Genomic DNA, 14,968 nt, shown 5'->3' with positions numbered 1-14,968 from the left:
GGGATGGTCTTGATCCCTGCCTTATGTACAATGTCATGAACCTCCATCCACAGTTCTTTAGGCGCCCTGTATATCAGATCTAATCCATTGAATCTATTCATCACTTCCACTGTATAATCATAAGGGATTTGATTTAGGTCATACTTGAATGGTCTAGTGGCTTTCCCTACTTTCTTCAATTTCAGTCTGAATTTGGCAATAAGGAGTTCATGATCTAAGCCACAGTCAGCTCCCAGTCTTGTTTTTGCTGACTGTGTAGAGCTTCATCATCTTTGGCTGCAAAGAATATAATCAGTTTGATTTCAGTATTGACTATCTGGTGATGTCCATGTGTAGAGCCTTCTCTTGTGTTGTTGAAAGAGGGTGTTTGCTATGATCAGTGTGTTTTCTTTGTAAAACTCTTCTAGCCTTTACCCTGCTTCATTCTGTACTCCAAGACCAAATATGCATGTTACTCCACGTATTTCTTAACTTCCTACTTTTGCATTCCAGTCCCCTATAATGAAAAGGACATCCTTTTTGGGTGTTAGTTCTAGAAGGTCTTGTAGGTCTTCATAAAACCGTTCAACTTCAGCTTCTTCAGCATTACTGTTGGGGCATAGACTGAGATTACCGTGATATTGAATGGTTTGCCTTGGAAACGAACAGAGATCATTCTATCATTTTTAAGGTTGCAACCAAGTACTGCATTTCAGAATCTTTTGTTGACTATGAGGGCTACTCCATTTCTTCTAAGGGATTCTTGCCCATAGTAGTAGATATAATATTCATCTGAATTAAATTCACCCATTCCAGTCCATTTTAGTTCACTGATTCCTAAAATGTCAATGTTCACTCTTGCCATCTCTTGTTTGACCGTTTCCAAAATGCTTTGATTAATGTACCTAACATTCCAGGTTCCTATGCAATATTGCTCTTTACAGCATCAGACCTTGCTTCCATCACCAGTCTCATCCACAACTGGGTGTTGTTTTTGCTTTGGCTCCGTCTCTGTATTCTTTCTGGAGTTATTTCTCCACTGATCTCCAGTAGCATATTGGGCACCTGCCGACCTGGAGAGTTCATCTTTCAGTGTTCTATCATTTTGCTTTTTCATACTGTTCATGGGGTTCTCAAGGCAAGAATACTGAAGTGGTTTGCCATTCCCTTCTCCAGTGGACCACATTTTGTCAGAGCTCTACACCATGACATCCATCTTCGGTGGCCCTACATGGCATGGCTCATAGTTTCATTGAGTTAGACAAGGCTGTGAATGTTGTACAAAGTCATATTCAAATGCTTAGGTTAGTTGAACCAGGATAATTAACAATATTGAAGTAATTATATATGTGAATTCACTGACCACAATGGCTGGCACATAGTATCTCTGAATAAATCAGTCACATAAATGATATAGAAAGGTATGATGTTTAATAGCTAGCTATACTCTGAATCTGACTTCCCTGGTGCCTCAGTGTTAAAGAATCTGCCAGCTATGCAGGAAATGAGGGTTAGAGCCCTGGGTCAGGAAGATCACCTGGAGAAGGAAATGGCCACCCACTCCAGTATCTTGCTTGGGAAATGGACCGAGGAGCCTGACCAGTTCCAGTCTAGAAGGTTGCAAGAGAGTCAGACAGAACTTAACAACTAAACAACAAAACTCTGGACCCCAAAAGTCTGAATCTTGGTTCCTCAGCTCTGTGGCTTTGAGAAATGTATTTAATCCCTTTGAGTCTCATGTTTGCTATTCCAGGTTTAAGATATTTCATTCACTCATTTAATATTCTCAAGCACTCTACAAGTCAGATTATAAAATTATCCTCATTTTACAAAGTAGAAAGCTGAGACCAAGAAGAGGTTAAATAAGGACATAATTGAGCATGTGTAAGTTTAACCCAAATCTTCCCATGGCAGAACATATACTGGTTTTAACAGCTGGGTTCGTGGTTCCTTGCTCCGTGGCTGGCAGCTGGTGGAAGCTGTCAGATGCAGTGCCTCGTTCATCTCCATGTTACCTGTCAGCCTCCAGTAGGACAGATCAGATTCTTTTTGCGAAAATTTTTGGGGCAGAATGTCAAGAGAACAAAAGCAGATGCTGTCTCATAAAGATGAACCTCAGGAGTCAGACACATGAGTTTGCTGTGTTTCATTGGTAAAAATAAGTGAGCAGTCTAATCCAGATTCAAGTGGTACTGAAACAGACTAAGCCTCTCCATGGGAGGATTGCCAAAAGATACAAACAGATGAGCCTTTATGGTGGCAGGAGCTATTGCATCACCTTTGTCAACACTACCACAATCCGTTCAGGAGCACACTTTATCTTCATAAATGACCTCTGTATTCACAGGTCTTTGCAAAACACTGATGAGGTTCACATATCACAAAATCCTCAGTTGCTACTGGAAAAATAAATATGGTATGCTGCTGCTGCTGCTGCTAAGTCGCTTCAGTCATGTCCAACTCTGTGTGACCCCATAGACAGCAGCCCACCAGGCTCCCCCTTCCCCGGGATTCCCCAGGCAAGAACACTGAAGTAGGTTGCCATTTCCTTCTCCAATGCATGAAAGAAAAAAGGGAAGTGAAGTCACTCAGTCGTGTCCGACCCTTAGCGACCCCATGGACTACAGCCTACCAGGCTCCTCCATCCATGGAATTTTCCAGGCAAGAGTACTAGAGTGGGTTGCCATTGCCTTCTTTGAATATGGCATATTAGACTAAATATTAATTGGTAAGATGAATTATAGTGAAGCTTGATTAATATGGGTTGAAGGTTCTCTGATTTTCTCTCATTTAACCAGAAAGTTATATTGAAAAATGCAGTCTTTATTCATGAATGTTGACTACTCAGTATTCCTTTGTATATAAACCTTTCATTTTCTGCTGTTGATGATAAAATTATGTCTTTGTCATTACTCTAATATAGAATTTCATGAATTCTACTCAGATAGGAAAATAACAATACTTTTTGGATAGATTAGATAATACCTGATGTCATGAAAAATAATGTTTTGCTTTTAACATAAGTATTCATCTTTAATTTCTGGCATAATGCTCTATTTTTCTGTCAATGCTGTCATTTTTTTTTTAATTTTTTAATGGCTTTTTAGAAGGCTAGTTATACATTTCCTAGATAAGAGCTGAAAATACTGGAAACACTGGATTTCTTATGGATAGTCTTGGCCCTCAATATGATTTCATTATGAGATGATATTAATGCTAGAGTCATAAGGCTAGCTGTCAGAAAGTTAGTTTTCTGAAAACTGCTCTATTTAAGAAAGTTTTTATTCAATGGTATTCGAGACCAAATGTCAGGTGTGCTTTGACTGTGACATCAGTCAGTTTAGTTGCTCAGTCATGTCCAACTCTTTGCAACCCCATGGACTGCAGCATGCCAAGCTTCCCTGTCCTTCACCAACTCCTGGAGCTTGCTCAGACTCATGTCCATCGAACTGGTAATGCCACCCAACCATCTCATCCTCTGTCATTCCCTTCTCCTGCCTTCAGTCTTTCCCAGCATCACGGTCTTTTCCAATGAGTCAGTTCTTCGCATCAGGTGGCCAAAGTATTGGAGCTTTAGCTTCAGCATCTGTCCTTCCAATGAATATTCAGGGTTGATTTTCTTTAGGATGGACTGGTTTGATCTCCTTACTGTTCAGGTGACTCTCAAGAGTCTTCTCCAACACCACAGTTCAAAAGCATCAGTTCTTTGGTGCTCAGCTTTCTTTGTAGTCCAACTCTCACATCCATACATGACCACTGGAAAAACTAGCTTTGACTAGACGGAGCTTTGTCAGCAAAGTACTGTCTCTCCTTTTTAATATGTTGTCTAGATTAGTCATAACTCTTCTTCCAAGGAGCAAGCGTCTTTTAATTTCATGGTTGCAGTCACCATCTGCAGTGATTTTGGAGCCTCCCAAAATAAACTCTCTCACCACTTCCATTCTTTCCCCATCTATTTGCCATGACCGTGACATGCTTATGGGTTATGAGCATTCCATACATCAGAGACCAGCAGTCTCCTTTTCTGATGCATTTTCCAAGAAAGTGACAAGATGAGCATCAATTCTCTATCAACAATTTCCTGATTAACTGGCCTAAACCCTCTTGTAGACTTATGCTTGGAGTAGATTAGCACACAGACTTAGAATTCGAAAACCATCTTGATCTTGAAAAACCCTTGAAAAGGGCCAAGCCCTTTTCACTTTAACTAAACTTGTACCTCCAAGGAGGGCACCCAGGAGGTATGGGAATGGAGCTTACCAGCTGTAACCTAAGCAGTTGACACTTAATTTCCTGTCATGTTCAAGTTGTAGTTTTTCTTGTATGTAGACACAATCTTAGAATCCACTTGAAAAAAATGACTTGTCACCCTTTAGAGGGTGGAACTGATGACACCCGGGAAGGGGAAACCTGCGATATTCTGGGCAAGTGATGCCTGTGTGGAAGAGTTTCTAATAAAACACTTGACAAAGGATCATCTTGTTTGTTTAATTAAACAAGAAGGATCTACTCATTTGCTGAGACTATATCCCTCTTTTCACGATTGTGGTGGGCCTCTTCCTCATACTGCCTTGCTCAGAACTTTTAAGATTTCCTCCTTGTTCTCCATCTGAACTTCCTGCTCCTCAGGATTGTGTGACACTACCTGTCTTTACTGCAGCTTTCCCACAAAATCAGTCTGTTCCAGCCACAGAAGGCCCTCTTGCTACAGCCTTACAGATGCATACACAGGTCTCTTCTCTTATCTTTTTTACTCATGTGTTGAAGATCCTAACCCTTGTCATCATTTGTACTTGACCAGTATTTTCAGTCATGTCTGATTCTATGTGACTCCATGGACTGCAGCCTGCCAGGCTCCTCTCTCCATAGAGTTCTCCAGGCAAGAATACTGACGTGTGCGGCCATTCTCTTCTCCAGCGGATTTCTTGACCCAGGGATCAAATCTAGGTCTCCTGCTTTGCAAGCAGACTCATTATTGCCTGAGCTACCAGGGAAGCCCAAATTTAATTTTAGTCCTGCCCAAATCCAAACTTCTTCCATACATTTCCTTGATACAAAATCATTTCCCAAAGTCCTTTAGCATTAAATGTTTAATTCTTAAGAACCTGATATAGTTACTTTTTTAAAGTTTTCTAAGTTTGCTTAGTGTCTGAACAACTATGAGTTTATGAACGTGGTTATGTTTAATACCTGTTTGGTACCCAGAACAGTGTCTCTCTCCATTCACTTATCTATCCATTTATCTATATGTGAATATATCAATCACACTCCTATAGTTACTAAAAGAATTTCAGGGCTGCTAGTAGCCTGTTTTGTATACCTATGTCCTTGAAAATTGGTGTTGTTATCTGCAAAAAGTGGTTCTCTTTCTTTACTTGTTAATTTATTCATCCAATTAAATAATTATTACAACTGTGTATAAATATCTGTTCTAGTTATTGGTGGAATGAGTGAAATGCTACCAGGGCTGAGATTTTTTTATTAATCATGGCATTAGGGGCACAATAAAACTTTTTTACAAAATTATTTTCAGCCCACATATATCCTTATAGATTTAGTATGCTGATCCTAATTCAGATGATATGAGTAATTATGTTTGAGTTTTAGATTCTCACTGATCTTGAATGATCTATAATACTATTGATTATTATAACATGGCATCAAAAAACAAACAGTGAGCAGAATGCTTTTAAGAAATGAAGAACCCTTTTATCTAAGTCATAAAAATAAATTAACTCATGTATCTTTAAAAATCAGGTACCAAGGACTTTCTGGTGGTTCAGTGGCTGGGATTGCACAATCCCAATGTGGGGGACCTGGGATCGATCCATCATCAGGGAGCTGGGTCCCACATGCCACAACTAAGACTGGGCATAGCCAAATATATACTTTTTAACATTTTTTTTTTTAAAACAAAGCAGTTACCAGAGATGGACTTAGGGCTTTCTGGAGAAAATAAAAAAGATAAGAACACAGGACACCATCACTCACAGTTTTTGTTCCACCACGTTGATGTTCTTCTTAGGAAAATATACCAATGAGTTACTTACATGAAATGTTTACTGAGGGCATGCAATGTGTTAGATGCTGTCCTGGGGCCTCGTAGCCAGATATTTCTTAGAAGTACGGCATTGTATCAAGCTTCTAGAAAAAGATACTTGACTGGTGGTTACCAAGGGTGGTGGGGGTAGGGGATATGTTATCCAAAAAGTACAAATGCCCAGTTACAAGATGAATAAGGTACAGGGATCTAATGTACAACACAGTGAGTATAGTTACTATTACACTCTTATAAGCATACTTGGAAGTTGCTAAGAAAATAAATGTTACATGCTGTCATAAAAAAATGAAATGGTAATACTTGATTTGTTGTAGGTGTTAGTTAATTCAATAGTAATCATTTTGCAGCATATAAGTGTATCAAATCAACATGTAGACATTAAACTTATGTAATATATGTCAATTATATCTCAGAAAAGCTGGGGAAGGCCTGGCGTGCTGCAGTCCCTGCGGTTGCAAAGAGTCAGACACAAATGAGAGACTGAACTGAACTGAAAGCTGGGGAATTTTTTTCTAAAAATGTAATAGTGTATTTCATGGAAGACACTGATGACACTTTTATGATAATTTGATTATAAAATGAATCCTCAAACCAAGCTGGTAATCTAAATATGCAAGATCATCTAACAGGAGTGAAAAATTAGGGACTTTAGGAACTATGTGAACTGGGGTGTATGCGCCTGACCTAAACACGTGCAAATGCAAATGTTCAAAACCACTTTGCTGGTCAAATAGATCAAGCAAAAGGAATTTGTGGCACTGATTAGTAAAGAGTTCCGCAAGTTGATGTCCCTTGAATTAATGTGTTTTCACCTGACCCACCCCCCTCACTCATGTACATGAAATTAAATAGTGATGTGATTATTTGACATTGTGATTGCAGCCATGGCCTTTACCATGGCCTTTTAATGTGGGAATCAAAACCATAGTTTTGGAAGTAATTGTGACGGAAAGAAATGAGAGGATTGTTCTCACCCAGGCTATAGTACTTATCTCCTGATGCATAGAAGTTACACTTGAAGATCAGCAGCTTAAAACGATAAATATCTGTTGTCATATGTGGGTTCTGAAAGTCAGAAATCTGGAATAGCTTAGCTGGTGGTACTGGCACAGGGCCTCATGAAGGTGCAGTCAAGTTGTTAGCCAGGCTATAGTGGGCACAGTCCATCAGCTCACTGGCATGGGGGTTGGCAGACCTCAGTTGCTTGCTGATTAATAACCTCAGTTCCTTGTCTGTGAGCCTCTGCATAAGCTGCCTAAATGTCCTCACAATGTGACAGCTGGATTACTAGACTGAAGAGCGAAAGGAGAGAGAAGTAGCGGGGAAAGGAAATCTCAGTGTCTTTCACAATCTAGCCCAAGAGCCACACCATAACTGTCACTTTATCTTCAGTGGCTTCTCTGTCCCTACTCAGGACTGGACATTCATGTCCTCTTCTTGAAGGAAGGAATATTAAAGAATTTCTGGAAATATTTTAAAACCACCCCAGAAGTTCTGCCACTTTCTAATCTAGATCTTGTATGTTAGAAAAGAATTTCGACCTCTCAAACTTTTTGCTTTTATTTGTTTATTGAGTATTTTTTTTAACCGAAAATGTAAAAACAATCAGCCTATTGCCACAAAACTGGTTTAGGGATTATGGGAGGTTATGTTTATGCAAACAATTTGCAAACTGCCATAGGAATAAATTGTATCTTTTAATAGCATCTGCAGTTTAGTCGGTTTATTTTCCTCTGGACAAGTGCATGTGTGCTAAGTCACTTCAGTCCGACTCTTTGCAACCCTACGGACTGTAGCCACCAGGTTCCTCTGTCCATGGTATTCTCCAGGCAAGAATACTGGAATGGGCGGCCATGCCCTCCTCCAGGGGATTTCCCCAACCCAGGAATTGAACCCAGGTCTCCCACATTGCAGATTCTTTACCAGCTGAGCTACCAGGGACACCCCTATTGATCTAAAACATCTTGTAATGTTAATGGCTGAGGAAAGCAAATGGAACATATAAATCAATGCACAGCCCATGTATATAAATATTCCCTCTTGACCTCCCAATTCTTGTGCCCTGAAAGTTCATAGACAATGTGAGCTTTGCACTTTCATTAGTGTAGTGTGAATTGTGGGAGATTAAGGTGCTGCTTTTATTTGATTATAATTTATTTCAACTGAAATAGAATATATTCAAGTAGGATTTCCTATTTATTTAGAACATCTTGAAATACTAATAACCAAGGGGAGCAAATGACAGCATGGAAAATTATGTTTAAATGTCTATCCCTTTAAACTATGAGCTTATTTTATGGATGTTTTCTATTAATGATATATCTGACAGGTTATAGGCATTTAAAGACTATGTCTTGATCAGTGAGTCTAGAAAATTTAAGTTAGGACCAGATTCAGAATGTTCTGCTTTATATGAGTAGTTAAGAATTTTATTTTTATTTTTTTTTTTTAGAGTTGTATCACTTTTGCTTTAATAACCAGGAGATTCCTAATAATCATCATCTGAATTTTTAGCTCCTGTTAAAAGCTTAAACTATCCAGCAACCCAGAATATGCATGTCTCATGGTGACATTCATCTGGGCTTAAATGACAGAAGCCACCTTTCCCCAGGCTTTCTCTGCACAGAGCCACAATCCCCACCTCTCCTTCTTGTCTCCCACCCAGCCTGTTTCACCTGTTTATGTTACTTGCTTGGCTTCTGTAGACTTTTCCCCTCTTCTGCTGCACAATCTAGAGGACTAACAGTAAACAGCACATTCTCAGGCATGTGTTTTAGAAATATGTTTTGGCAGCTGTGTGAACTATTTAACTGTAGAATTAGGTCAGGTTGTAGATTATTATGTGTTTAAAGGTATCCTAAAATAGATTTATATGCTTGTTAAAATAAATGTATGCATATTATTATTCTCTAATGATCCCAGAACATTATTTTTATTATTAAAGATTTTTTTTTTCCCAAAGCAAAGAGAGCTTCTCATATTGGTATAGTTTCAAAACACTCAAGACAATAGACACTGCAATTTACCTACGGGAAATATATTTAATTGTAAAACAGAGAAGACTAATTTGCTCAAAAATCTGCTCAGCTCACAAGGTGATAAAAATCATTCTGCAGGAAATACGAGAGATGGAATATACCAATATGTATTCATAAACAAGTGTTTACAGTGAAATGCAGATAATCTTTGAATGTACAATGTACATTACATTTGCCTGCTTCATGGGTCTGGGGTATTTTTTGAATATTGTCTTTTTACATTAGTCTTTGAATATATAATTTACATAGTACAGCTAAGTAGGAAAGATAATTGTTTATCACTCCCCCTTTTCAGAAGTATTTTTATCATGTCTTAGCAGTAGATATTTATATATCTAATCCCTTCTCCAAGACATTAGATAGAGCTTTGAGAAAAAGCAGAGTTTTTTTTTTTTTTTCCTTAACAACCACCTCTATTTGAAATGAGGTGTGTTTGCAGTGCCAAAATTAAATATTCAGATTCGTCAAGTACTATAATCTGTGGTACAGAATGGGTAGGTGGGAAAATGCTGAAATCTCAGCTCTTTCCTTTTATCGTGTTATGAAAAATGTTGACAAACATTTGGAACAAGTGAGAGTTGGCAGGGGTAGGTTAGGAATTCATAGCTGCAGAAAAGACCAGAGAAAATTGTCAGCTCATCTCTCCTGACATTTTGCTTATGTCTAGAGGAAGGTTTTACATCCTTTCTAATTTTTTTTAACACTTCCTGAATAATTCAAATGGAAAGCCTGATGAGAACATACCTGCTTTTTGAAAATTTATGGGAAAACGGCCTTTTTTTGCATTTCTGCTGAATAAAATGACAGGATTGGCTCCAGGGTTTTCTACCCCCAGTAAAAGCCTTCAGGTTCGTCTGTGACAGGACTCTCCATAGAGGTTATTTTTACCTGGCATGGCTGTACTGTTGCTGCTGCTGCTCTTGATGGCAGAAATAACTTCTCCTGTGGGTGTCTCAGGCAGAATGAAAGCTGGATCAAGGTGGAGAGGTGAAAAGAATCGTGAGTAACCAGGAATTTTTACTCTTGGTGCATTTCTTTCTCTCCTCTTTATATTTAGGAATGCATCGGGTTCGCCTAGCTTTGCAGTTCATAGCATTTCCAAGAGGTTGTTTTAAGACTTAAAAATCATTTTACACATTAAATATGCATGCAGAATAAATGGGCTCCACCTTCTGTAGGCTCCACACATCTGCAATATTGTTCTGGATTTCATTGCAAGACTTTTGCTTGGCTTTTCTAATTAACTCTTACAGTTCCTGAGACTGTAGAGACTTTGAACAGATAGATCCAAACGCTGAATATGTAAGTTAACTTTAGCTCTTCTATATAAAGTTCAAACATGTCGCTCACATTTGTAGATATTCCAATGCTAGCTATGTAATACGATCTCCTACATGTAAGCATTTTGTTCTGTGGGTAATAAGAAAGGAAACTTAGAAACAGCAAATGTCATAGGTGCTTTGATTTGAATAACTTGAGTTTATGCTTTATAACTGGGAATTGTGGGTTGATAAATATATTACTCTAGGGTCATTAACCTCTTTATTTTCTCTCTATGGAAATGCAAGACCTCCAATTTCAGTAACTAAATGTGTCTATGTATTTAAGCCACATAGTATTTAAACTACTATTTTAGTTTTAGAGCTGAATCCATTTCTAGTATTATCACAGGAGAAGGAAATGGATTTGACATTTGTTTCTCTCTGAGTTACTTGGCCAGACTGAGCCACTGGCTCTTCTACTTTTACCCTCCAATGGGCCACTGTAGGTGGAAGTGTCCCACTGGTTGTGTGTGTGTGTGTGTATGTGTGTGTGTGTGTGTGTGTGTGTAGAAAGCTTAGATGTAGCTATATTGCTCTTCTCCAAGATAGAGATAGATGTGTTCCTCTTCTCTATATCTCTCTTCAAAAAAGAATATAGAAGTACACCAAGGAATCTGCTTGGAGAAGGGGAATATTTATCGTTGAATGCTCAGAGGAAGTGTACCAATGAACCTATTTTACTGAAAGTACAATTGAGAAGATTCAAGTAACCTTAGAGTTAATTGCTGAGCTTATGGCTTTTGCTTTAATCATGCCATTGGCCGATTTACAGTTTTGTTTTACTCACATTGAGTGCTCTAATGGATAGATCAATGGGGACTGTAAGCCAGGTAAGCTGAAAAAGTTATAGATTCAATTTGTTCAGCTTCCAGTTGAATTTCTCAGTAATCAATTATTGCTGGCCTTTTATCTTCCTTTCTCTTTTTCCTTTATTTTTCTTTTAATCTCTTTTTTTTCTTCTCATGATTCAGAAATGACATACATATACATCTGATAATCATACATTTCACAAATAATGTGATTGATTTTACTGACCATTTCTTTTCTGGACCTGAAGATTGTCTTGATGTTCACCCTCACTGTTCCAAGGTGGCACCATGAAATCTAAATTTTGCATCCCCAGTAGAGAATATGAAGAGAAATTCATTCATCCTCAAAGTCCAAGAGTCAGCAATCTCATTCCACACTTTGGGCTTAAATATAATCAGTCTAACTCACAATATTTGTTATAATTTTTATAACCTTATATCTAGCCTTACTTTTCATGTCCATTATATGAAAATGTATCTACAGTAATCTCACCATTAGCTAGGATAGATATGACTACTCCTGTTAAAAGAAAAAGAAACCTATATAAACCAAAAAGTTAAATTATTTTCTCCAGAATATTCACTTGGTTAAGTTATGGACACAACTCTCTAGACCACGTTTAGACTTCTAATTCTGTGTTCTTTCCACAGCACAAAGCTCCCTCAGAGCACAGTCTGACTGTGGGGAATCCCAGTTGCTAAGTCAACTTTGGGTCAATTTTAAAACAATAACCTCAAAATGAAACCTTTTGAGAATATTTGAAATGTTACTTCCTTCATGTAGACAATCCCAATGTCTTTGTTCTATGTGGATGTAAATAAATATCTTTAGAATAACATTAGTACAGTACGGTTCAAAGTTTCAAAAATATATATTTTTTAAGAAAATAATGCTTAGAAAAATTGGGGGACGGAGATGGGTTGGAGAAAATGGGTGGAATTTGATAAACCAATTGTCCTAATGTAGAGGCACAGTTTTCTGTTTTAAAATTACTTGACTTCTCAAGAGGTGATGGAACTGTGATTCCCTGTATTATGATTACCGTGGTGATCGTCAATGCCCAAAAGAACATGGAAGAGGCAGGAGGGCAATTCAACATCTCAAACTCATGCTTTAACCTTTTCTTTTCAAATAAGCCCTCAAGAAACACAAAACTGAGTGATCCAAGCATACCCTTGTGTTGAAGAGTTTGGGTAAGAAGAGCAGAGGCAATCTACTGAGAATTTCTCAACAAAGACAATTCCTGTTGATTTACAGATCAATTGACTCCCAATAATGACTAAATTGTGACAGAAAGCTCATAATCAACTTAATATGCATCCATTGGGAGAATCTGTGAATATATTTAGAGGCATACTCAACTTCCTAATTAGGTGAGAGTTATATAATAAATTTAAAATGGCAGTGATAAAAGTCAAAGTAAGAAATCTCAGAGTTTCTAACTTTCAAAGAATGTCAAGGCACAGATTTGGGCATGGATCTTCAAGTCTAAGGAAATTTATATTTTGTGTTGTGTATATCGGACATTGTACTCATCTTTTTAATTTTTGGCCACTTTCTATTCATAGACTTCTAAAAACTAAACAGATTTTAGAGATTGTTAAAGATTATCTCCTACTTCAAAATAGAATGCATATGTTTTTTTGAGAGACTTAAAATGCACTTAAGTGTTTCTGTTGCTTACAATTTTTTCTCATTGCTTGCAATTTTGTTGTTGTTTGTGTGGGGGTGGGGGTTGGGGTGGGGTGGCTGGGGGTGGTTCCCTTGTGGTTCAGCTTGTAAAGAATCTGCCTGCAAAAATAGAGACCTGGGTGCAATCTCTGGGTTGGGAAGATCCCCTGGAGAAGGGAAAGGCTACCCACTCCAGTATTCTGGCCTGGAGAATTCCATGGACGGTATAGTCTATGGAGTCACGAAGAGTCTGACAGGACTGAGCAACTTTCACTTCATTTTATATTTTTTTAAGTAATTAGAATTTGATAATTTTAGTATTATTTGATAATACTACTAACTCATAACTAGAATTTGATAATTTTGGTATTTATTTAGTTTTTAAATCTGTTTATAAGTTTGTCTATTTCTTGAAATTGTGAACTCAAGGAAGAAGCTCTTTGTATCATTTTCAGCTTTCAGTAGAGTTCCTGACACATTGGAAAGACTCAGTGATTATTCACTTAAATAAATGGATTCTTCAAAAATTTGAGAGTAAATTAATATATCATTTATGTAAGTTCTTTGGAATATTTAAAATTACTGAATTTGACCTTATTCTTTGACAAAAGTATTTATGTACAAAGAAATCTTTCAAAATATTAGATATTACAAAAATGTATAAATGTAAAATATGGAAAGATAAGTAGAGTAGACGCTGAGAAATGTAATCATTTTCAAACATTAAAAGTAAGTTTTAAAAAATAGCAACTTAGAAAATGCTTAAGATGAAACATTTGGTGAAAAGGCTGTACAAAAAATAGTTATATACATTATGACTCAAAAAAAGAACTCACAAGAAACTTCCCAGATGAAGAACTGCATGCCATGTAGCTCTCAATCACCTAGTTTTTTTTTTTAATAGCACTTACCTTTAACTAACTTTATCTCATATAAATTATTTCTATATATTTATTTCTCCACCAATAGAATATAAATTCCAAGAAGGCTAGAATTCTATCTTGTTATTGTTTCTTTCCCTTGCTTTTGTGAAGAATCAAGGAAATATATTTATCCAATGATTGCATAATGTGTGAAGATAAATTAAATTAAAAGGAAATGCTCCAAATTAGAAGTTTTTCATTAGATATTGTGATTATATTTAACCTCTACTTTAAAAAATATTTTTTAGACTTAATGTTTATTTTAAAATAAAAAACTATTTTTTTTAAGCCAGCCATATCATCCAAGGTAAAGACTGGGTCATAGACGCAGCATAATATAAATCTGATGCTTTGGATTAATTTAAAAGATTTTTTATAAAGAAAAGAAAAAATAATTCTCTAGTTTGTAGAGTTACTTTAAGATTGCCAAAGCTTCTATCCTCTGGAGAGAGAAAAAAATCTGTCCATAAGTATACCATGGTTTATTTCTTATCTTGATATGTTATTTTTAACTTCCCATCACATTTTAAAATGAACTGTCTACAGTTATTTTTAAACATTTGCTTCTTTACTTTGGTCACCGACCCCAGGACAACTGTTTCTTGTAGAAAATGTTATACTATTAGAATTATTGAGGGCAGATTTCTTCAGAGATACCCTGAAGTCACTTAAGTTAAAATTTTAAAAGCTTTAAAAGCAACTTAGCTGCTATTGCTCTTTCTGCAATTTTATGTTTTATCTTCACCACTTTATTGACAGTATACGCTACACAATTCCCCAAGAGCTGAATACTGTGACCGAATTTTTAACTCTTCTTTCAAACAACTAGTTTCGTAAAACTATAAGACATTTAAATAAGCTTATAAGTTTTTTTGAAAAACAATGTTTAACAATGTGTATTCTGTATCTCTTCTCTTTCTCAATTATTTATTTGTAAATTTTTGAGAAATACTTCTTGAAAAAGGACTAAGCATGTTCATTCAGTTACAGCAATATACAACTTTAAACTATAATATAAAATTACTGAATAAATCCATAATATAAAATTACTGAGGAAAGAGATTTTAGTATTTCTTGTTCCTTTTTTTGTAGGCAATTGGAACATAGTCTTAAAATACTGAGTAGAGGATACGTTTGGTACCAAAAATCAATAGATTTATGTTG

General features: G+C 36.7%; 1 protein-coding gene and 1 long non-coding RNA gene across 10 annotated transcripts in view; one reads left to right on the top strand and one right to left on the bottom strand.

Annotated features, from left to right (window-relative positions):
* Nucleotides 1–14,968, top strand: part of ROBO1 (roundabout guidance receptor 1) — a 1,286,018-nt gene that overhangs the window by 361,975 nt on the left and 909,075 nt on the right. The gene's annotated exons all lie outside the window — the stretch shown is intronic.
* Nucleotides 9,967–14,968, bottom strand: part of LOC132659886 (uncharacterized) — a 69,513-nt gene continuing 64,511 nt past the window's right edge. The window contains exon 3 of the long non-coding RNA XR_009600857.1: nt 9,967–10,047. This is a non-coding gene — a long non-coding RNA (uncharacterized LOC132659886). The remainder of the gene's footprint in view (nt 10,048–14,968) is intronic.

Source organism: Ovis aries, chromosome 1 (assembly GCF_016772045.2).
Source record: "Ovis aries strain OAR_USU_Benz2616 breed Rambouillet chromosome 1, ARS-UI_Ramb_v3.0, whole genome shotgun sequence".
Taxonomy (NCBI): domain Eukaryota; kingdom Metazoa; phylum Chordata; class Mammalia; order Artiodactyla; family Bovidae; genus Ovis; species Ovis aries.
This window is presented reverse-complemented; position numbering and strand designations above follow the sequence as displayed.